The sequence below is a fragment of the Larus michahellis genome, chromosome 2 (genome assembly GCF_964199755.1).
Source record: "Larus michahellis chromosome 2, bLarMic1.1, whole genome shotgun sequence".
In the NCBI taxonomy this organism is placed as follows: Eukaryota; Metazoa; Chordata; class Aves; order Charadriiformes; family Laridae; genus Larus; species Larus michahellis.
Window position 1 is genome coordinate 45,690,485 of NC_133897.1, and position 24,208 is coordinate 45,714,692.

Genomic DNA, 24,208 nt, shown 5'->3' on the forward strand with positions numbered 1-24,208 from the left:
AGATCCAAGCCTAATGTGGATTTATACAGCGGCATAATGATGTTTCCTCTAAATTGTAAAGACAGCTTGCTTTCATCGTATAAAAATATAGAGATAAAGCGTCAGGACTTAGAATTCAGTATCTGTAAGTGGATTTAGACAATATTTTAAGATATCCTTACTGTCCTAAGGGCAATCTTATTTTCATGCATATCCAAGAGGACCTACAAATCACTACAATCCAATAACTGAGATTGACCTGCATTACTTCCTGGTTTATTCATGAGGCAGAATCACAGTCCTTCAGCTAACACCCATAGGGTTATTGCTACTAATTGTGTCAAATTAAGTGATGAGATAACACAAGGATCAGCACATTATAAGAACCCAGATTAAAATCAGGCAGAACACCGTAATGACTTACTTTTTACCTGTCCAGTGCTGAGCTCAAACATGGGACCGACAAGAACAACCGCTTTTCCTTTCAAGGAAACAGAGTTAATCAAATTGATCCACGTTTACAAGGTCCACCAGTAAATTTCCTTTGCGTTGAAGCCCTGCACCAGATAAATATGGCCAAAAAGATGATAAGTTGTCGATTTGGTTCTTCCAGATATTTGCATAACAGAAACAAACGCTACATGACTGTGATAGCCTGTGCTCTGTAGCAGCTCCTGGCTAACAGCAGAGCGGGTAATGCTCCGTGCTGAGGTGGTTTGGCTGTGAAATTCCCCATGACAACCCGATGAAAGTTGTTATACCTCCTTTATCAAGTCTGATGGCAGAAAACTATGTCTTCCTCTTTGAATGTTGTGAAAGCGTTATCAGGTTGCATGGGACATTCCACTTCATAAGCAAAAGATGTGTAAGCGAGGTGATACACTGAAGCAGAGCGCAGCTTCTCTTCCCTGGATCCCTTCCTCGCAGCAAAGTGTCTGATGAATTGTGTGTTGACAGGTCTCTTCAGACTGAAATGGGGACAACACAAAGTTGTTTCCTCTTCTTTAATATCATCCTTTAGTTATCAAGCCCTCAGCAAACCACAGCAGGAATATCCAAGGGACTTAAGGCTTTACGCTGAAGGGAAAAGACACGGGAGTTGCACTAACATACACGTACAGATGGTGTTCACACAGTTATTACACATCTGAACTTAGGTTGTCAACTGGTCTGCAAGAAGTAAGAGTAGATTGTGATGTTCCAGGTTGCAAGGTCAGCCAACAAATACCCTGGGAACCACTCCTCAACACTGCAGAAAATCAAAGGGAAAATTAACCAGCATTTTTCATCTCCTGCGAGCTGTTCAAAGTTGTTTTATGTAGGGATGTACATCATTCCTTCTTGTAAAGAATATCTATGGTGCCAATTTCCTACCGACACTATACAAACTGAGACAAGAAGCAAGTACCTGGAACTAGATATATATTACTTGGCTGAGCAGACTAAATGCAATAAAACTGACCTGACTCCCAAGAGTATTTTAGTTATTGTATATACCACCTTTAACCACTTCTCAGTCTTTCTTCCAAGAATTTAATATAAGTTCAAAGCTTTATGGGTCTAAAAAAAAAAAAAAAAAAAAAAGTTAAGACTAAGATTAGCACTAGGACAATGTTTTCTAGAAAAAGGAATGTCAGGATATATTGCGGGATGCTCTCACTGATATGTCTAATAAAATAAGGACTTCTTTTTGGATAAAGCGCTGCAGTGGAACTGAGGATACTTACATTCAATCTGCAACCCTGCCATCAACTTCCTACATGACCTAGGGCTACTCAGTAAATTACTCTTTTATTCAATTCTTGTCAGTGAGGACAATAATAGTTAATTTTTCCCACTTGTGCTTATTTAGACAGGATGCCATTTGAGGCAGAGACTCTTTCTACCCTCATGTATAAAAAGCGCCTATTGTAAAAGAAGTCTGATTGTTTGTGCTGCTGTAATAGGAGTAATTGTACGTATCATTTTCGTGCAGGTATTCCCTTGTTCTTTGAAAGTAAACTCACGGATCTACAGGACAGAGATGTAGTCACCACTAGAGGCAGGGTAAAACTGTGTATAAAAAAACATGTCCTGAGGTAATAGGAGTATGAAGGTATTTATGTGTTATATTGTATATGACTGGAACAGGACTTGGCAAGACATTCCAGTTCATTTAGGTACAGAAGTAGCCCTCATTAACAGTCAACTTGTGTTAACAAATACCATCTATTTAATTGAGTTATTCTGTAAATTACCTGTAATAAGAACTGTTGTGGCTGAGACGACAAGATGTAGCAACAGCAGAGAAAGACTCTTTTAGAACGGTGATTATTGCAGGAAGGCATGGTATACAAAGGGGTCAGAATTACATGGTACTTCTCCTCTACATTTTTTGTATAATTGCTATACGGAAAAAACAGAAAGCAAGTCCTAAAAATTTACCCTCTGGTTAAAGTGTAGTCCTTGCCCTACAGTATTTGCCCTTTTTTAAAGTATAGTCTACCAATGCTCTTTTTTGAGCCTCAACAAAATTGAAGAAAATACGATTCTGAATGGTAACTATTACAAAATAAACTCTTGCCAATCACACAACAGAGCAGTGAAAAGTGTTCAAGAAACTGACCTGTCGCTGTCTCTTATATGTAGAAAATGAAATAAATGAGACAAAGTATCTTAGGTAAAAGACTGGAAAAAAAGGAAAAATGGATTCTTAAAATATATCAGCGTGATTTTAAGAATGACTCTTTTTTTTACTCTGTGGAAGGCCAATCCCTTTCAAACCTCTGAAAAGTCAGATGGTCAAGTAGTATAAAATCCTGTCATCTATATTTAGAGTGCTCAGAAAATTGCCTGTGTAGACATTCTCTCTTCATCAGCACAAATATGCAGGGCTCTGGAATGTATCTGCCATGTCGGTCAAAACTAAAAGAGAAAACAGAAAGGTGAAGTAAGAAGAAAAATAAAAGATGGAATATTACTTTTAAAACTGTATACAATATGGCATGATTTAATAACATCAACGGTTTCGCGAGCATTTGTACTTCGATTCCTACAGAAGAATCACAGTATTTTGGCTAACACGGAAGACCAAAATTAAAATGCACTTGAGAGGATGTCATGGAATTCATGTTTGTCAAGCATAGAATATATTATTGACAACTGACATTTACATTTAATGATCTTTAGTTCTGCGGGTACATTGCAAAAACCTAGTATAAACTGTACTTGTAGAAAATCTTTTCCTTGTGAATTATCACTAGCTGATGCCAAAATCTGGATCCTGAGATTTTTGTCCCATTGCTTCATCTGCTTTCCAACTTCTGTCTGTGACTGACTCTTTCATCACAATTTATATAAGCTACAAATTGGATCTAAAAAGCATAAGATCACACCATATTTTCCTGAAACTATTCCTAAAATATCCTAGTGAAGGGTTATTTAATGTGATGCGTTTATGATACTATTTTAGATTGTAAGTTGTGAAGTGAACTTTAGCGTTCAAGCGCTGCTTCTATATCCTACAAAGGGCAATGTTTGGAATACGAACAAAATTATGGTCTGTCACTACAAAATGACATTGTGTTATCAAGTAATATCTGGCAAGATGAAGCAGTTGGATGAGAATCTAAACACTTTTGATATCCATCCAAAGTGAAGAAAATCATATCTGCTCTGACTGGTTGAAAATTGGTTTGAGCAATTTATCAGACTATCGATGCCACAGTTAGTGTTGTGAAGTACAGATTGAGACAGTAATTTTGGTCTGGAAGACAAACTTTAATTCCAGTATTAAGAAAACATAATATTAACACACATTGTTGTAATTCAGACAGCTGTCAAATTAGTTGTGCCATGAAATGAGCTTTGAGAGACATTAAAGTGCCAAGATACTTTGTTAATTACTTCAATAGTAGATGATGCACCAAGTATGCCTAGCAATGAAAGCATCCATTATGGAAAGCTGTAACTTGGTGTAAACTAACGCTGTTTGTTTCATCTGAATGGCCCTCTCTCTGGAAATAGCTGACATACACAATCAAAACCTGGCATCAGAAAAGTTGCTTCAACTATGATTTATCCAGCTGTTCACAGACCTTTTTTTGGATGTAGAACTGTGGTATCTTATATATTTTTATGAGAAATTAGTGCAATACTCTCTGGGCAAACAAAGTGCCACTACAAATGGTGACCTGATAATCAATGGAACAAAAGAATTGCCTGACCCCAAAGGATTAATGACATCAACACTAAAACATACCAATTTTTACACTTTCCCCTAGATAAGCCATAGCCATATACAAACCGAATTAGATTTAAATCAGAAGATACAGTGTGACAAGCTCGGTAGAAGTGAACTGGGGTTCATGTGATCATTGGCAATCATAGGTTATCTCCCACACAGTTACGTTTCCTATCATCTCCTTCAGCCACATACCAAGTTTTGTTCCTGGTGCTGTTGAAGCAAGTTTACTGCTTTGCTCTCCAGTTGTGCTCACCATCCCTTCCCAGCTTGGCAAACACAGCCCCATCCCACAACTGGTTGAAACTCCATCACTTCACTTTCAGCCTGTTTTGGGTTGCTTTGCCTGCCTGTATCATGGTTCTCACTGCACCACCCTTTAAAATTTCTTTCTATTTAACGCATTTTTGTGTAGCTTCAGGATTATTTTTTTTTCCACCTTTGTCATTTTCTGGGAACCCACAACCTTTGGGCTTTTTCCTAATGGTTCTCCATGCTCCTCGCCATGCCAAAAATGTTATATCCCTTCCATCACACCAAACAGCACCATTTTGTTCTTCCTAATCCCATTGCAAATATACCTGCTACTGCTATCATCTACTCATCTAATCTGCTCTTTTCTCTCTTCACTACTTACAATAGCACTCCTACTCAGAAGGCAAGAAAACTAAAATATCTTGAAATTAATGAAATGTGTTCATTCACCTCCACCATTTATTCTGCTTATATTCTATCCCTTTTGGCCCCACCCACCCCCCTTCAAAGTTGTTTTTTTGTTACCTCTTTTTGTTCTGCTACACAGAAATGCAAAGATCAAACAGAATTCCTCTGTCACCACTGGTAGCTCACTTTTCACATACTAATTCATGTTGTCAGACTGCAAACTCATTGAGGCAAGGATTGGGTTTTTTAAGTGTCTTTTGAAGGCCTTTTGGGCTCAATTCCTCTCTCCCATGCTGCAATTCTCTACTCTGTCTAACATCATGCAGCCCTTCTCTTGTACCTGTGAGATGCCACAGCCCTCAATTACTACCACCATCTCTCTCCTTCTCAGAAGCACTGAAAACTTTTTTTTTTCTTTAGAAGAAATCCCTCCCATTTAAGAGAAACTGAAGAAGTCAAAGGTGCTTTCTTATTGGCATTATCCACCCAATACGATGGCGGCTGAGCACTGCAACGTACAACAGCTACAGTATTTGAATTATATAAACTGAATTATTATCATGAACTGCTAAGCCATTTCTGACCCAAAGATTCAAAAATTATGTACAGAGTCACACACACCTTCCCTGCCCTAAGCTGGCCAAATCCGTGAGGTTATATGGGTCCACTGGAATCAGTTATATAATTCAAGGCTGGTTCGGATGAAATTCTGGCCAACATAAACATGCAAATTTAGATCAGAGTTTGAGGCTGGGATTAATTCCATCACTAATGAACAATGAGACAATGTGAAATAGATCAACAGTCATCTTTTACTGAATGAGGTGTTCTCATTCTCTTGTTTTTCCTTTCACGTTTTCACAGGAAACAACTCACAAACTAACAGCTACAGATATAATGATAAAAACATACAAAGGAAAAACAAATAGGACACAGTCGGTCCACGGAGAAACGTACTGCACTCAGTGTCTCCTATTTCTGAGTTACTTTTAAGTCTGACATCTTAAAAGAATGCACTGGTGGATATTGTATCTCATGAATGGGGTGAGAAGCAGTTCCTCCATGTTTGAATCAATTTCTTAGAAATTATTTTGGAGTACAAATTACAACATATTTCTTTTTCTTCAGATTAGCCCACAATGTCTTTTTATTAAGGTGAAACTGTACTAAGTAAGCTTTATTCAACCTGCAAGTCAACTGAGTTCCATCACACCTGATGATCATGAGACCTTTAACCTTTACCTGTCCTAATCTCAATTTCTGATCTATAAAATAATGTCTTCATGAATTCTTAACGATTGCTAACAAGGCCTTTTTTTTTTTTTAAAGGAGTTTATTTTCAGCATGCCTTTAATGGCAGTGCTTACGTGCACTGCAAGGACACTGAGCACTCCAAAATTCCCAGTTCCTTTTTTCTTTCTAGGCCAGTCCCATAGTGATGTTCTCCAGAAAAGCTGAAGAGTAGTTTAAGAGACAGAAATTTTTTCTCTGTTGTTCAGGCTTTTTTTTTTTTCTGCTCAGTAAAAATTGTTGATATGCCTTGTTTCACATATGTCTTGAGGAGTTGAACATCAGAGTTCAGAGTCCAAGCACAGAAGAGCAACACAGACAATTTCTATTGAACTCTTTCTGTAGGCACTAGGCACAGAAGCACAGCTGGATGTTTTGTTCTCACAGTTTTCAGAGCCTGTTTATAAATATGTCTAAATATGCATTTCAAAATAGCTAATGCTTTCAGGTGTTTTACTAACCCCACATTTCATGGGGGACTATCCTTTTCAGTTTTCCCCAAGATTAAAAGAGCCCCAAAATAATATTTTTTATATATATATATATATGTCTAAGTACTTCCTGCAACAGGGCAAACAGGGTCTTGCAAGAGAATTTAGTTGAAGTTAACCTTCAGTCTTATACCCCAGGTCTCTAATTGTCTGTGCTACACATCACTACACGTAGGGATGCTAAGGGGCAACTGATGAACCGTTGCCAGATCTAGAGGATCTGGTAATCCATGTATTCTTCTGTTCTCTTTGTAGAGGGGGCAGGAGTGGCTTCACTTATTGAATTGGAGAAGATCTACAGAGCATTGCCTCAAACTAGGCCAGGGAATTTATTTTTTTCCTCTTCTGCCCACTATTTGGCCTGACACTCTACATTGGCCTTTACCCAAAACTTGAAAATAGACAACTACTTTTAACAACAAAGGATGCTCAGATCACTAGGTTCAGAGCAGATTATAGACTAGCAATCAGAGATCAAAAGGAAGAAACCAATAAAATAACTTCACAGTCTGCACTACTTTCCAATGTAAATTTGCGGCCCAATACAGTTAATTTATCAGAGCATGCAGGGTTGTGACAGATGAGGCAAAATGCCATCAACTATACACCTTATAAACATACTCATAGCCAGGAATTCTTAGAAAAACGATGTCTGAGAAGCAGCAGAAAAATCAAGTAATGGAGATTGGATTTCTCTGTCAGAGGAGAGATGCTGAAGAATAGTGGCACAGGAGAAACAGGAGATTACGACCCATTTACTTTGCATAGCAAAGTACAGTTCTTTCCCTAGAGTAAGGGTGTCAGTCAAAGCTCATTCACCAATGACATATGGTGAGTCAACCGTCTGACTTTATTTCTTATGTAAAGAGAGGTAACATAGGTAAGAAATGGAAAGCTACAGACACACATACCACAGGATATCTCCTCTGATCCAAGTCACCAGGGAGAAACGTGGATGTATTAGCAAAATGAGAAATGAGAGCAATCACCATCAGTTCATAAAATCTCCCTTCCACCTTCTGCACCTGCAAGGATCCAGGGCAGGCAGGAGTTTGTGGAAGTCAGTGAAACAGAACTCTAGTGTCATTGTCAACCATTCAGTCCTCCTCTCTATCACGTGGGCAACCCTTTGCAATCCTGCTACCTTCTTCAGTACAGACAACCTACTCCCAAGAGAGTTCTGGGGACAAGGCCAGGACCTCTGCCCGAATGCAATAAAAAACACCAGGAAGAGTTTTATCCTGTAGTCTGAGAGTTCATCCAGGGGAAAAATCCTTTGTTCTCACTGATAACAAGGAGCTAGCTCTCTCCCAGTCCCTTAGACTGAACCAGCTTGTTTCTTCTGAAACAAATTCTGAGAATAGTTCACTTCAGGAGGTACTCTGCATATGTAATACTGACAAGTCCACATAGATTTGGCTTCCTTCATCCTCTCACATCACATTAAGGACTTGCAACAAAAATTCTTTATCCCACAATACAAATAGAGAACTGTAATGGGCTGTAACACAGCCCTTGTGCTATTTTATGAGATCTGAACTGAGGAAAAAAAGAAAAAAAAAAAAAAATAAAAATCAGGATGGCTCCTGGAATCCAAAAGAGACCAAAGCCAAGTGCCTGGTAGGACGGGCTAACCCTGAGGGGAACATACTCAGGGTACTCTGTACAATATGGTAGGTCTTCTAAAGTGCTGAAGGAGCACCAGCCAGCACCTTCCACATTTTTGGAAAAGTCTCAGCATGTACTCACGATTCCTTGAAAGGCCAGGGCAGACTGTCTTGTCTAGACCACTGCCTGTTCCTGCCAAAGCTTCTCATAGTGCTCACATAACTCATTAGTACTCCAGGTGGCATCTGGTTGTAATACACAAACAGGATTTAGGAAGCAGAAAGACTACCTTGATGATCCCCATTGTCGTTATACATCTCTGCAAGGTCAGGCAAGCACAGTATGACCTAGAGGCATTAACTTTGTGCCAGCTGTTCTCTTATTCCAGGAAAATAATCTTGCTTTAATCTTATTTGCAAGAGTCTGATAAAAGAGAACCATTTATCATCCACTTTAAATGAATAAATCTCATTTAAAAATCATTGTGATGCAGCTTATATGTGATCTATATTGTTAACTTATCACTGCGAAAGCTGACAGGCCTAAAATTAGATCGTCCAGCTGCATATGGATATGGGGAAGTAAGATTGAATACCACACTGTCCCTCTGCTTCATGCTGCTCTATGGCGGTGAGGAAGAAACAAGTACAGCAGAGAGTAGGATCCTTGCATATTTCATTCCTTTGAAAGGTGTTTCAGGGCCGTTCTGAAACATAAGGAAAGATGCTGGGGAAAACAAAAGATCACTGAAGAAGCCAGTAGTGTATGTTTGTGTGTGTGGTGGCGATGATAGTTAGTTGTCCGTCTGAGAAGCTAAATTGTTACCTGTGTTATAGCCTTGTTTCATCTGTGTGTACAGCTCACGCACTTTTTAGAGTAAAAGTTTTGTGTTGTTTCTTCTTTAAGGCATCATAGGAGTTTATATATTGGTCACGTCAGCCTTGAAAATGTCACTGTAAAGCGGCATGTGAAATGAACTATGTGTCAAGACCTCAAGACTACTAAATCCATGGATTGCTGAACATAAGGGTTCAGAAGAATGTGAATTTCCTGATAACCAGACACTTCATTGACAAGTCACATCTCATTTTCAGGCTTGGTAGAAATAATACAATAAAATATGATCTGTGACCCCCCCAGAGACCTTTCCTGAGAAAATGATGGTAAAGATTAGAATTACTGGTTTTCTGGTGACTTGTGCTCTGTGTGATCCGACCCTCCCCCTTTTTGTCCTGCATGCACACACAGGCACAGGGTGGTTGAAACTGGCAGGCGTGTGGAAGTACATTACACCAGTGAGCTCATGTCCAGGCACTCTCTACGTAAAGAGGATGACACAAATGAGGGTGCCAGGACTTCAAAAGGTCCATGCAAGTTTTATGAACTCCTGTTTTGATCGTTACACTTGTTAAGACTGCAAATAATAAAAAAAAAAAAAAATAGAGTGCACCCTCAGCAAGTTTGCCAATGGCACAAAGCTGCGGGGGCGGGGTGGCTGACACACCGGAAGGCTGTGCCGCCATACAGAGAGACCTGGACAGGTTGGAGATTTGGGCAGAGAGGACCCTTATGAAATTCAACAAGGGCAAGGGTAGGGTGCTGCGCCTGGGGAGGAATAACCCCCTGCACCAGGACAGGTTGAGGGCTGACCTGCTGGAGAGCAGCTCAGCTGAAAGAGACCTGGGAGTCCTGGTGGACAACAGGATGACCATGAGCCAGCAATGTGACCTCGTGGCCAAGAAGGCCAATGGCATCCTGGGATGCATCAAGAAGAGTGAGGCCAGCAGGTCAAGGGAGGTCATCCTCCCCCTCTACTCTGCCCTGGTGAGGCCATATCCGGAGTACTGTGTCCAGTTCTGGGCTCCCCGGGTCAAGAAGGACAGGGAACTGCTGGAGAGGGTACAGCAGAGAGCTACCAAGATGATTAGGGGACTGGAACACCTCTCTTATGAAGAAAGGCTGAGGGATTTGGGTCTCTTCAGTCTGGAAAAAAAGACGGCTGAGGGGGGATCTTATCAACACTTATAAATACTCAAAGGGTGGGTGTCAGGAGGATGGGGCCAGGCTCTTTTCAGTGGTGCGCAGAGACAGGACAAGAGGTAATGGGCACAAACTTGAACATAGGAAGTTCCACCTAAACATGAGGAGGAACTTCTTTACTTTGCGGGTGGCAGAGCCCTGGCACAGGCTGCCCAGAGAGGTGCTGGAGTCTCCAACTCTGGAGACATTCAAAACCCGCCTGGACGTGTTCCTGTCCAACCTGCTCTACGTGACCCTGCTCTGGCAGGGGGGTTGGACTAGATGATCTCCAGAGGTCCCTTCCAATCCCTACCATTCTGTGATAATCCTATGTACAGAAACACCTAGGAAAGATTGCACACACAAAAAGTATTAAGGATCTGAGAAACCCAGGAATGGTCTGTGCAGCAATTTGAACCAAATGCAAAGACAACCACTGCCTTGTGAAAGGTCTCTGTGTCTTTGTGTATCTCTCTCTACCAAGAAAACTAATGGAGGATGCTCAATGCTGTATGTCTCTGTCTGTAAGATGGGAATTCTGCACAGTGGAAAGTTACCAGAGAAACCAAGTGTTAAAAATGAGGTTTGTAATATAGGAAGCCTTGGGGAGATGAAGAGGAAGCTTTGTGAAGGAGATAAGAGAGGAACATTCTTTTATAGCAGGGATGCTGTTCTAGCTCCAGGAATGACCGGGGTCAAGCTGGAAAGATTCAGCGGCTCATGAGACTAGTCACGAGCTACAAGAAAGCAATTGTGGACCATCCCAGAGGGAGTGAACCAAAAGCCCAAACGATGTTTCAATGTAGTAGGAAAAATGAGTCATAGAAACATATCCAGGATTTATTGTTTTGCTAGCTCTGTTTTTTTCCCATGCAATTAAGAGTACTGGCACTTCTGAAAGGCGTATGCATAGCATTTACTCCAGGTTTCCTGAAGAGTTATACTGTAGTAGCCCAAGGTACACGTGGAGCTGAAGTTGTGAGAAAGGCTGCTAAAGGTACACAGATGTTTGGAGGTGTCAGGGCCAGTTTTAGACCTAAGCTAGTAAGGCATCAGAGGCATAAGGGAAGAAACAGCACTACAGTCCATTGGTACACACAGAAATTTCAAGCACACGAGCTCAATAGAATAGAGTCCAATACAGCAGTCTGCCGAGCGTCAGTATTGCAGAGACTTGATCAGATCCCTGACAAGTCATTAGGCACGTCTTTCCAAAGCAGGCAGGCTCTGGATTATATGACTACACAGTTAACCCAAATTCAGAAATACTCTTGATTAACTTTCAAAAGCACACGCAATGTGCTTGAATCATTTAACAACCACTCCTGTTCAACTTGTTACATGAATATTTTGTGTAAGCGCTATGAGAATATCAGGAACACAATACAATTATGGAAATGTATCTCTTTGTGTCTTTCTATCAGGTGTCCGTGGTATTTCTTTCCACTATACCCCTAGTGTACAGTTTCATTTTTTGTTAAGTATTGCTGTTCCTGCTGTCCCCTGCTCTCTTCAAATCATTTTGCTGTTCAACAAATAGCTATGCTGCCCTGTACGACACTGCATTCTAAAAAAGCTGGGGTACTAAAGCAACCCATGGTAACCTTTCACTCCAGCCACTCTAATTTTACACACAAATATCACATGCACTACAGACATACTCTCTGCTTCATTTCCTTGGGTACTTAGCCTTGCTCCGGTGCCAGTGACAACTTAGTTTCTGACTGAGTTCACATCAAATAAAACGCTTGTCAGTAGAAGTAAGGCTTTTCTGAGTGCATGTGGTGCAAGGGGTACAAATTCTCAGCACAGTAGCCACTCAATTTTAATTCCCTTTGCAGACACTCTACACAAAGCAGGAGATAGCCTTCTCCATCTCACATAAGCCATCGCACCTTAGGTAAGTGCATACTTGAATGGTCTCCCAGAGACAGCATGGCATACCTATTGCACTTTATCCTCATAGCCTTCACACTAACTTCTCATATAGAGAAGCTCTAAGAGACATCAGGTATGGACTAGAAATAAGAGAAATAACATGACAACATATTAGTCACAATCTAGACAAGAACAGGTCCATAGAGTACAGTCTGAGAGAGCTACCATCTTGTACAACTCCTATTAATCTACTAATGCCAAGTTAGATAGTTGATAGCAAGTCTCTAGACAAAAGTTGACCAAAAAATTGCCAAAAAAAAAAAAAAGGCAGGTTAGGGTCTTTAGATGATACATCATCTAAAAAATAAATAAAACTATACATTCAAGGAATGAGACAAAAAAAAAGAGCAGGATGAATGTTATTTACTTTCTTATTAGCTTCACTGTTTGAATCTAAGATCAAAAATAGCACTTCTGAGACAAGGTCAAGATCGTGCTCCATCTTGTTGTTAAGGAAAGAGCACACAAGGTCAGAACTCGTGTCTTGTTGAGATTTTACTTTCTCATTGCAAGGTCCCTATTACCACAGCTTCTGATAGTGTAATGCTTCATAAAGAAACTACTGAAATGACTGCACACAGAAATCAATAGTATTTCTTTCACCACTGATATGGGTGATTGAAATATATCTCATAGAATTAAATTGATTGGAGGGAAAGTGAAGGAGTAAAGACCAGAGAGAAAGCAAAACCTTTACAAAGCGCCAAAATCTTGGCATGTGCAAGTAAGGAGATCATGAACTATACTACGCTGCATAAAAGGAAGTTCGGACTAATCAAGAACTGAGGTCACAAATGCAACAAAAACAAGAATAAGCAGCACTCAAGCGTTCCAGCCTACGGGGCAGGGTGTGAAAACCCAGTAACAAATATTTTTTCTGTTATTTTGTCTTTACTTTTAATCAGTGGCTTTTTACTGTTACCATGTAAAACCAGTCGAAACTGTTGCAGAGGCAAGTTTAAAGTTTGAGAACCTGAAAGACTTGGAAGCATAAGAGAAAAGAAAAAGAATCTCTGTATGAAAATCTTTCTTAAGTGATCTTTTAATGGCGCATTAAATTTCTGCATGCCGCTGAAACCTAGCAATTAGGCAATTTAAGAAATGAACAGATAAAAATGGAATTGTCGTGATGCCAAGTAGCATTGACACCGAGAACACAAATATCAGCATGACAGGCTTTATAGTTCTGTTATTCTCATTAATATTCCAGTCAGTCTTTCTGGTCTATTGCACCTAGGCATACAGGTCAGTTTTACTTGTTCATGTACAAAATGAAAGAGAATAGTTATAAATCAAAACCATAATAATTTACAAGTGTTTGGCTGAAAGGCAGCCATGTTTTTATTTTCCCGATCAAGACCACCTAAAACGAGCTCCAGACTTTTCTAGACTCTAAATATAAACTCCTCTGCTCCCAATCCTTAGTTTTAATAATCCATACTTTAGGATAAAACAACTATCCATGTCAAAAAAAAATAATAAAAAATCTGAAGCGATGAAAAAGAGTTCCTAAATTTAAGGACCATGCAGAGATTTTCCGCAGTTTATGCAGACGTGCATGTAGATCCCAAAGCAAGGCTGTGCGGGAATGCTTGAGTTATTTCTGTTTAGATACATCAGCAAGGCTAAGCAGCTCTGGCAAGATTATACCCCAAGGTGACTTTATTGCTTCCAGTAGCCCCAGTAACTCATGGGTCCTGGACAGATATCCTTAGAATATCCTCGATGATTTCATTACAGTATTGGCCCATTCAACGAGTTAAATAATATTCAGGCTGTTGTGCCTCAGGGCTGCACTACGCTACTCAGGTTGTTCTGGAAATCAGAAACCCAAAGCGTGCAGTAGTCCTCTTATCATACCTTCATATTCAAATGGACAAGGTTTCCTTTGATGAAGGAGAAGCTGTTCTTCTGCTGGGATTCCCTAATTCAGATGCCAGCTGATTCACGTTGCCACACAGCAAGGGAAAGATCAAGATATTGGTGGGGACAAGTCAGCACTCAGGCAGGATACAGCAGTCATCCGAAAAGGTTGCCGGCCACTGGACTAAACAGGGTTCCAATTGATTCAGAGAGGCAGAAACTAGATAAAATCCAGAAGCCACTTAGCCTCAAGGCAACATCTTCAGAAAACATCTCCCCCTAAAAAGAAAATACTGACTAGACAACCAGCTCAAATCTGCCACAAAAATCAGGTGGAGGAAAGAAGTTACGTACACTCTAAGGATAATCAATAAGACTGGAATAAATTGGGCTCTGAGCCTGCACTTTATTCCCTGTGCTTAAGCCTTTAAGTGAGGCCATCCCTCGAAAAGAAACGGCACTCCACAAAGGCAGGCATCTTCCCATGTGCCTTTAAGATTGAAAAGCAATAGCATAAAATGCAAGTGAGCCAAAATTTATGACATTGTGAAAGCAAACCACCATTTTTGAGGGGAGAGAGGACCTGTTTGTTTTCTTGCCAATCCACATGGTTCAAAGAATGATCAGAACCTAATGAAATTAGGGAGCTGAATAACCTAATAGCAAATGCATCTTAAATGGAGTTAAATGCAGAATAATGGAAGGAACAAGACAAACTCCTTGCGTACTCCGGTGGCTTGTGCCCATAACCATTTAAGAAAAAAAATTAGACATTTTTCTGGAAAGCACAATGTCCAGGGGCAGTATAAAAACCCCAAATAATTTCTTAGCCTTCATTAAGGAACAGATAACAAGCAATGTGGAAAACATCAAAGTGCCATTATATAAAATCAATGATACAATCACGTTTCAGTTCTGGTCATCCAATTTCACAAAAAAAAAAAAAAAAACCAACCCAAAAACTCACACCCACAGAAAAGAAACAAACAGACCAACCAACCAAAGCAGAAATAGTAAGGGGCAAGGCGGGGCAATAAAAACAATTAGAGACAGAGAAATATTTCCATATTGGAAAAGATCAAAAGCAAAGAAAAGGAAAGATTATAATTCTTGTTCGGAAAGCAAAAAAACCCACACCTGGGAATACGACAGATCTATAAAGTAAATAACACATAGAAAAATGCAACAATGGGCTCCTAGCTAATAGTGAAACACACTAGAACAGAAGAGATTTTTAAAACTGATAAAATCATGAAACCCAGTTCCACAAGATACTATTGAAATAAAGAGTTCAGCAGGATGAAAAAGGAGTATTGCTGCAGGCATCAGAAATTCTCCATCTGAAGCTTCCTAAAATAAATACGTTTCAGTAACAACAACCTGCTTGCTTTCAGATATTATTGTGTATAGGGATATGACTGCAAAATGGTCCACGAAAGATTAGATTTTAATCTTTCTCTAAAACATGTGGTATCGGCTACTGTTGCTCTCTGGAAATGCAGCTCTAGATGGATCTCGAGCCTGATCAATTACAGCAACCCCTGCGTTACTTTTGAAACTGAATAGCATAATGTTTCCACTAATAAATTAGTAAACAAACACTTAACAAATTGACCATTTACTTCAGGGAAAAAGGTTATATGCAAAAGATAACATCCCAGGGAGTTATTTGTAAAAGAGGGAAATAATAACAACAAAACTAACACAAACCAAAAACAAAGTACCAGGAGCACGATACGTATCAGTGAAGGTCTTGTGGCTTGGAATCATTTAGCACAAATGGCTTTTGCCAATGTGTTCAAGAGCTGCAAATGCTAAAAACTTTTGAAAAATATGATTTATAACAATTTTTGCAACTACAGTGCTTTAGCTAAATGTTACAAAGGCTAATCATTTTTCACACTTCCCCAGCCAAGGTTAGCGGCTGATCTCACCCATAATCGAGCTGATATATCAGGAAGTGAGAGGTACACTCTGAAGGTATTCAACTTTCTATGAAAGATCAGGACAAGGTTTAATGACTCCAGGTTCCTTCCCTCCCTTTTGGCTCATAGTACAAAGTTTCACACAGTATAATTGAAATAAATGAGATATTAAACCCTAAAAGTCAAGGTACATATAATTAAAATCTGATCACTGTTCACTTCAGCTACCTGCTAGGACATAATCTTTTAAGTCTCAAAAGCAACACCATTTTAAGCCACTCATTTCTCTCTGCCCTTTATTTACAAATTACTAACACTATTGAAGAATGTCTGCTTTGATTATTCCACAGACACCACCTAATAGAGAGGTTTGAGCTTTCCAAGCTGATTTGACAGAAGTTCACAGATCAGGCTCAAACCAAGGTCCCTGAGATAAAATGCACTTATTTAGCCACTAAAGCTATCTACTGGAAAATCAATATCTCTGATGTAATGAGTTGTAAGACAAGTAAATTAGAGTACAGATTACTCCGTCAATTGGAACACATAACTTTCCTCTGTAATTAAGTATTTCATATGTGGTGCATTGCATTTGGCACTGGTTGCTTTGTCTAATTACTGTACATTTTATTTCAGATGAACAAGAAACTTCCTAAAATACCTTGGCTTCCACTTCCAAAGGTGCATGAGCCAAAACAGAGGCTCTGGAGTAACCAGAAAAATTTCCTGCAGGAGCTGGCATTGGAAACAAAGTGTGCTGTATAATTAATGTGTCTGTCCTTTCTCGCTTCAGCCCTGCTACTGATATGAAAACAGTTACTTTAGAATAGCTCTAATCATCAATTATCCTAGTCACAGAACAGTGTGGCTATGGAAAGCAACATGAAAAATTATAGCTCAAATGCATAACTCAAGGAAATATTGATATTTAAAAATGCAGCTAAGAAGAATATACAATTACTTCATTTGTTCTTAAAGCATCCATTGACTAAGACCACGCAAGCCCTGCTCAGGTCCACAGATGGCTGAGGCACCTACAACCTGTTACACCTGTACTGACACAGGAATATGCTGTGAGTTCAGGACATACACAGGCTACAACATCACCTTTGGAAGAGGAAGACCTTAGAATCATTGAACCATCTAGGTTTGAAGGGACCTTTAAGATCATTGAATCCAACCATTAACCTAAAACTTCCAAAACCACCACTAAACCATGTCCCTCAGCACCACATCTACCTGTCTTTTAAATACCTCCAAGGATGACGACTCAACCAGTTCCCTGGGCAGCCTGTTCTAATGTTTGATAACCCTTTTTGTGAGGAAATTTTTCCTAATATCCATCCTAAGCCTCCCTTGCTGTAACTTGAGGCCGTTTCCTCTTGTCCTATTGCCTGTTACTTGAGAGAAGAGATCAACACCCACCTCACTACAACCTCCTTTAAGGCAGTTGTAGAGAGTGATAAGGTCTCCCCTCAGCCTCCCTTTCTCCAGGCTAAACCACCCCAGCTCCCTCAGCTGCTCCTCACAGGACTTGTGCTCTAGTAATTGGGGTGGGGATCCTGGACAAACCCAGAATATTCTGAATGCTTGTGAAGTCTGTATCATAGCTAGAGCCCCCACATTGTTGTAGATAAAGGAAGAGTTAGGACTTTGTCCATGTTACAACAGTCGCATGGAGGACCAGCAATAATCCGAGACTGAGAGCTCTTACATTGTACAAAGCTCTGCTCTCAGGATGGACATACCAGAAAGGATAGAGTATCTGCACCCCAAGAGTATACTCATATCTGCAGACTCGCAGATACGGGTAGTGCCTGGACTCCTAGAGTCAAGAAGAGTCTGAAAGTTTGGTTCAGTTCAACTAGCTCTAATAGGAGCTGAACGGAAGGCTGATAAATACTATGTTTGCTTTTGAACAGATCTGAGACTTAAAACTGTTTTTTAAAAAAGGGCTAGGAGACTGCACATGCATAGTTGTGGAAGATTACATACCAGAAGGACCCACTGGAAATCCCACATTGCCACATATGTGCTGTTTTTTTTTTTTTTTTTTTTAAAAAAAGACATTTTGTATTATTCTGTGATTTGCAGGTACTGTATATATAAAGGGTTTGCTCACCCTAAGAATAAAAGAGGACTGTGTTGTCTGTAGTTCTAAAGAACATCTTTGTGGACAGAGATAAAAAGTTCACTTTTTTATGTTGTTCATTTGTTCTTCAGCTCCTTCCTTTTCACTGCTGCATCTGATCCACTACCCAGAGAAATCAAAGGAAGATTTTTCTGATCAGTGCTCCTCTGTTGGTGTCAGATACAATCAAAGACTGGGAGTTTATTACATTACAAAGTGTTGGGATTTAGTGACAGATCAGATCAAATCAGCTAGGGGAAACTACCACGGATCAACATTTAAAGTGCATTGCCTTTTTCTTGAGTAAAACCTGGCCTGTTGTCAAGGAAGAAAGCTTTTCATATTTTGATCCTCACTTTGTCCTTTCAAACAAAGTCATATAAAAAGCCCCATAAACGTATGAGAAAATAGTTGTTTGTACTGTCTGTTAAGTAGAAATTATTATGAATTCTTATTTTAACACGCACTACACAGAAGATGCTTTATTGCCAAGGAACCAAAAATTATTCTAGGCCAAAGGTCTCCTGTGCCACCAGTAATACAGAAGAGAATTTACATAAGCATGAGCTGTACTTACTTTCACTCTACATTATCTGAGTGATGTAAAAAGGTCATTTTCCATCTTCAAAAACTTTTGCCCAAGCATTTTCTAGACATCTAATTGGTAGCTCAAGTATCTCCTTCAGGACTATCTACACCATGCAATGAAGTAACACACAGGAGTCTCTAGGCAGTAAATCCAAGTGGCATGACACAGATCTGTGTGTGGTGACTAGCTCAGGTCAAGAAGCTGTGTCTGATAAGCTTGTGCACTACAGTGGAACGATGTACCTATCCTGCTTCTGAGACTGACTGGCTCAAATACCACTGACATAACCTCAAAAATTTTCACAAGGCAGATGCCTTCCTTATTCTTTCAAACCCTCTTACAATCAAAAGTAATCCACTTCCAGCAACAGAGATATAAGTCAATAAAGCAAGGACAGCTTTAGGATGCTTTTATGAATCACGGTCGGGCAGATCTAAAAAAGCAGCAGCATAGTTGTGCATTATAATCCAGCTGACAGGACTCATGACTTCTTCACATGACAAGTCCCATCAAAATCAGAAAGACCACAAGGACTTTAGGTGCTGATATTGCAAATGACAGCACACAGAAAAACTGCTGAGACTATACATTGTCCCACTAAAAATCGATAGATATACTTTAAGATCCCCTTTTCTACCCTGGTGCTACCAGTTGCTGAATGCGAGCTACGTTTTGCAGTCGGACTTTGAAATAGAGGCAAATACACAGAGAAAGAAAATAACTCACACACTGCTTATGATGTTCTGCAGTCCTGAGCTCTAGTCCATAAACTGCATCACACACAAGTTTTCCACGATAAGCATGCTAAGGAGCTTACAGTGTAATCTTCAACTTCATACCCAATATATGTGATTCCTTTTTAAAGTAAAATGACTAGCTTTAGATAACTGACAGAAGAAAACATACAAACAAAAAAATACAATGGAAACAGCACTGTATTTATTTTTTTTTTTTTAACCATAGCATATCTAGACAAAGTCACAGTAGGTAAGGTTTGCCACAGGCTGGCCACATCAAAAGCAGAAGCTCCTACTACTTTGTCTTTGACGGGATCAGACCAACAAAAAGTGAAAAAGCCACACTCCTTAGAGTGAAACTGCAAGAGACAAAGGTTCTGCCACTCTCACAAACAAGCCATGGAGCTGGGCACACAGAGCTGTCTCTCCACCTGGGCAGCCACCAGCTCAAAGTCTACGTGCACAACAGAGAGGAGCTTCAAAACTTTCCCAGTCATTCAGCACTCAGCAGGACTTTAAGGCACAACTCACCTGCTGACCTTAAATAGCAGAAAAGCAGATTACATGAGGAGGGTCATAACAACATTAGAGTACTCTCATCCTAAAACAATAACAAGTCAGGTGATTCAACCTGCCTGCCTTTATGCTACTCTTACACCCAGTTTGCTGCTAAAATTAGATGCCTTTTTTTGTAGGCATCCACAGTATAAACATTGAAAATATGGAAGATGCGTAGCCTGAACTGTTTCAATTTCGCACGTAAAACTGCGTAGAGATCTATTCACTTTATTCCTAGCAGTCATGCAGACACTTTTTCCTGAGTATTAATCACAGGATTTAATCTTGAGTGTTGGGTTCAACCATGCTCTAAAGTCCTGAAGAAAGCACTGTTGAAGCCATTTCTGTTTTAATGCAAAGGAACTAGGCGTGGGAGAATATTCAGGAAAAGTAATCCAAATTCACTTTTTAAGAAGATTAGTTAAACTGCATTAAGCTGGCAAGTGGATGCTTTTACTCAGAATGAAAGTGGCCTTAACTTGGTTTAGTTTAATTTGCTTTGGAAGAAGATCAGAAATTAATCTGATTTAACAAATCCACTTTAAGTCTATTAATTACTTCTGATTCTTGAGTTCTCCAGTGCACACAAACCCACTTTCATCTTAATTGCCAGAGTCTGAGCTCACAGATCTAGATAGAACAGTTTAAGGAGCACATTCTACATACAGGTTAGCATCTCCACGGCTAAACCTCATAAAATAATTTTGTGATCTTACCTAATACAATTCCATTGCAAAGCAAAAGAGATTAATCACCTTTGGTGGTCGACAGAGTAGGCCACGCATGCACTAAATACAATCAGCTAATTTAAGATACTCTGTTGCTCAAAAGGCTCTTAGCTGATAATGGCTGGAGGTTTTTATGGGTCAGATTGTTTTATCTACTGAACTGGTATATTGAAAATACTGAAAATGGATATCAAAAGGAAGAAAATACAAAACTTTCCTCTCCAAACTTACATTAGCATTGGTCTCCTACCCAGGTTTGTAAGAGTTCCTCCTAGAGCAGTTGATATGCAAACAGGGTAGATGCTCTGAGGTAGAAACTTCCAGGTGGTCCTGGGGCACCAATCCATCACCTGGAGATGATGCTGGTATGTGCCTTGCTCAGTAGTTTCAAAGATTTTCCATCTATCACCTAAAGGGAGGTCAAATATATTGATTATTTTACAAGGTTTCTGAGGATGGAAATTACCATTAGATTAGGGGAAATCTGAACAACTGACACAAATGCAAATGGTAATTCACTCCAGGAAAGAGATGCTGAAGTCAAGCCTGCTACAGTTATTCATTTGGGTTTTGTGACACTTGTCAGCCATGGATCACAACCTTGCTTCAGGGAACAAGTAGAGAACAGCCTTACTGTTGCCAACCCAGCCCAAATATTACCTGCAGTTCTCAGCTGTAAATACGGTTTTGGAAAGAGAACTGCTTATGCTTCAAGGGAGAACTCATGCCTCCACGCTTCTCACAATCCCAGATCTCTTAGGGAAGGGCTGCTACTCTCCCTGCCTTACATCCCCACTGACTCCAGCAGGCAGCGCTGAGCGCAACTGGGGCCAGGCAGTTTCCAGAGGAACTGTTTAACCCAGGTAGAGAACAGCAGCTTGGGGCAGGATACGCCGAATCCATGCTAATGTTCCTTCTGGCCTCCAGGAAGAGCAATTGGGAAGTGTGGGCTCCAGCGCGAAACTCAAAAATATGAGTATATGGTACAGATGCCATTTTGCCCTAGGAGCAGAAATATCTTATTGTGGCTCTGCATATAAATGCCATCTCACTGAAGTACTTAGAAAAATCGACAGCAGGAATTGTGAGGTCTCAGATAGCATCTGCACAGCGTACGACCCCAGCTCATGCTCTGCTACACAGTGCCAGGGCAGTGCCTCAATTCTTTTGTACTCTGTCTACACCAAACTAGACTTACTCTTCGCAAGGAAACTATCTCAAACCCATTCATAGCGTGTTGGTCTCAGCCTGCATTCCTCAGTCTATCATGTCACGAAGCCAATGAGCTGATGCCCAAAGCACAACTAGTGACATATGTTTCACAATTCAGAGGCCCCACTCAACCACCAACTGAAGAGTATCTGTCTTACCCGAGCATTACCACATACTCTGCACCCAGCTAAGAACACCACCACTGGCTGTGGCAGGCAGGAGGGGAGAAAGCCTCTAATCCTACCATGAGCTCGTACATCACCACAAGGCCTGGGGGATTCCTCGGCACTGGTTAGCTGAACCTGCATGGTGCTTTCTCTCACATTAGACTCTGCCTAGGTGCTCTCGAAGAGAGCAGAGCTGATGCAAGTGATCCACATTTTGACTAATTACTTCCAATTATATCCAGTTGTCACAGTAATAAAGCCATGATGACCTAGTCCCAAATGATGAGAGTAACCTGGCTAACGAGTTTGAATAGATTCATCTGGAAGTTAACACTAGAAGGTTGTAACAAGCCTGTAAGAGAAGCAGTTTTGTGTGGTCAGCCTTCCCCAAGATTGTTAAGCTTCTACAACAGCAGGGTAAAACCCTAAATTTAACACTAAAGATACTTTCTATTTTAAGGCATATTTATGACAATAAAAACTGCTATCTTCCATACACACGCAAGTGTTACAGTTGGGAGTTTTATATTGATTTAGAAAGAAACACGTTTTCCACTAGCCAGACATTAGAGCAACAAAACAAAAACCTCACGCTCCGTAAACAAAATATATTGACCATAAAAGCCAAACTCCATGATGAATATAGAAATAAAGTCTTATGTCGTAATCATAATATTACCTGACTGTCAGATAAAGCAGACAACAGCAACAAAAAAATGCTCACAGTCTATAGTGGACTACAGCAATGTTTTGCCATATTTAAATGCAAGTGATAGATAATGAACATATCCATCATCTTCTTGTGCCTTGCCACTCTCCAGCTCATCTAATTTGGTTTTTGAATGGAAGAGAAAAGAGAAGAAATCCATGACTAATGACGTTTTCTAAGTATTCTCTTTTACGTGTATTTAGCTTCTCCACAAGAGCAAGAAAGAATAAGGGAGAGGGGAGAACCTCTCAGAAGTGCTGATACAGATAATCCACAATGCACATTCTCCCCCACAATGGTTATTTGTGGATGTTTTCAATATCTTTTACATATATATACACACACATATAAATAAAAAAAAATCCAGACAACATAATGGAACATGGGATTTCACACAGAGTTTCATAAGACCAACTTAAGCAAGAGAGAGAAAGATATAAGGAATTGCTACGTTAAGCAGCTTAGACACAATGACTTTTCACAAGTTCTAACAGCATATAGACTCAAGACACAAAGGGAGGATGATCTGTTTGCTGTTTCTCTCTGTGCCAGGCCTGAAAGACCACAGAGCCTGTGGTTCGGAGGCACTGGGCTTAGCAATGGAAAGAACAAACTTCACTCAAATTGTTCTTGCATTGTTTCAAGGGAATGGCAGAAACACAAACTACTCAGCTACTGCCCCAAAATCTACTCTGGCACAGCTGTGAACCCATAACACAGCTGGCAAGGCATATGAACAAGAATCAAATCTCAATTCAAGTCCTGGATGACGCTAAAGCTACTTCATGTGAAGGTCTTTCCTAGTCACTCTCTTTCTTCTTAACAGCAGCTCTTCTCTTCCTCCTTTGCCCAGGCCTACCACCTTTCCCAGTAATCTAAGGGCTACGGAGCAGCTCCCTGAAGTACCTAATTCCCACCGTCACCAGCCTGCTTCCTGCCTGTGCCTACAGGTGACACACCAGAGCTTCTGAGACTTTTCTTCCATTAATTTTCTATAATTCGCAAAATTAGCAACATTGCTTCTGACCAGATCTTTTCCAGACTACCTCCCTTCCATCACAAACTGTACTGCTCATACATCTTCTCATAGCCTACTTTTCTTACCAGCAGTCCTTTTTCAGCAGCTCTTGTGACCATATTTCCTTTACCCTCAGCTTTTACATGTTTCTTTAATGATGCTACCTACTTCCTGCATCTCCCTTTTCTTCCTCCACTCTCTTTAGTACTTACAATTCTTTCCTTTCTCCTCGCAGACGGTTCAATATGCCCTTTTCTCACCTCTTTCAGAGGCTGTATATGCTTCTGTTCTCCACATCATCTACCCTCTGCTCTTTTATTCTTACATTTGATTTTGAAGCTATGTTCAACAAAATCTAAAC

At 40.1% G+C, this 24,208-nt stretch overlaps 1 long non-coding RNA gene across 1 annotated transcript; it reads right to left on the reverse strand.

Moving 5' to 3' along the window:
• Positions 1-409: 409 nt before the first annotated feature.
• Positions 410-24,208, reverse strand: LOC141738268 (uncharacterized). The gene is made up of 5 exons (XR_012585355.1): positions 24,060-24,208; positions 20,973-21,150; positions 2,812-2,883; positions 2,217-2,364; positions 410-1,228 (listed from the first exon to the last, which is right to left on the reverse strand). It is a non-coding gene; the product is annotated as an uncharacterized LOC141738268 (long non-coding RNA).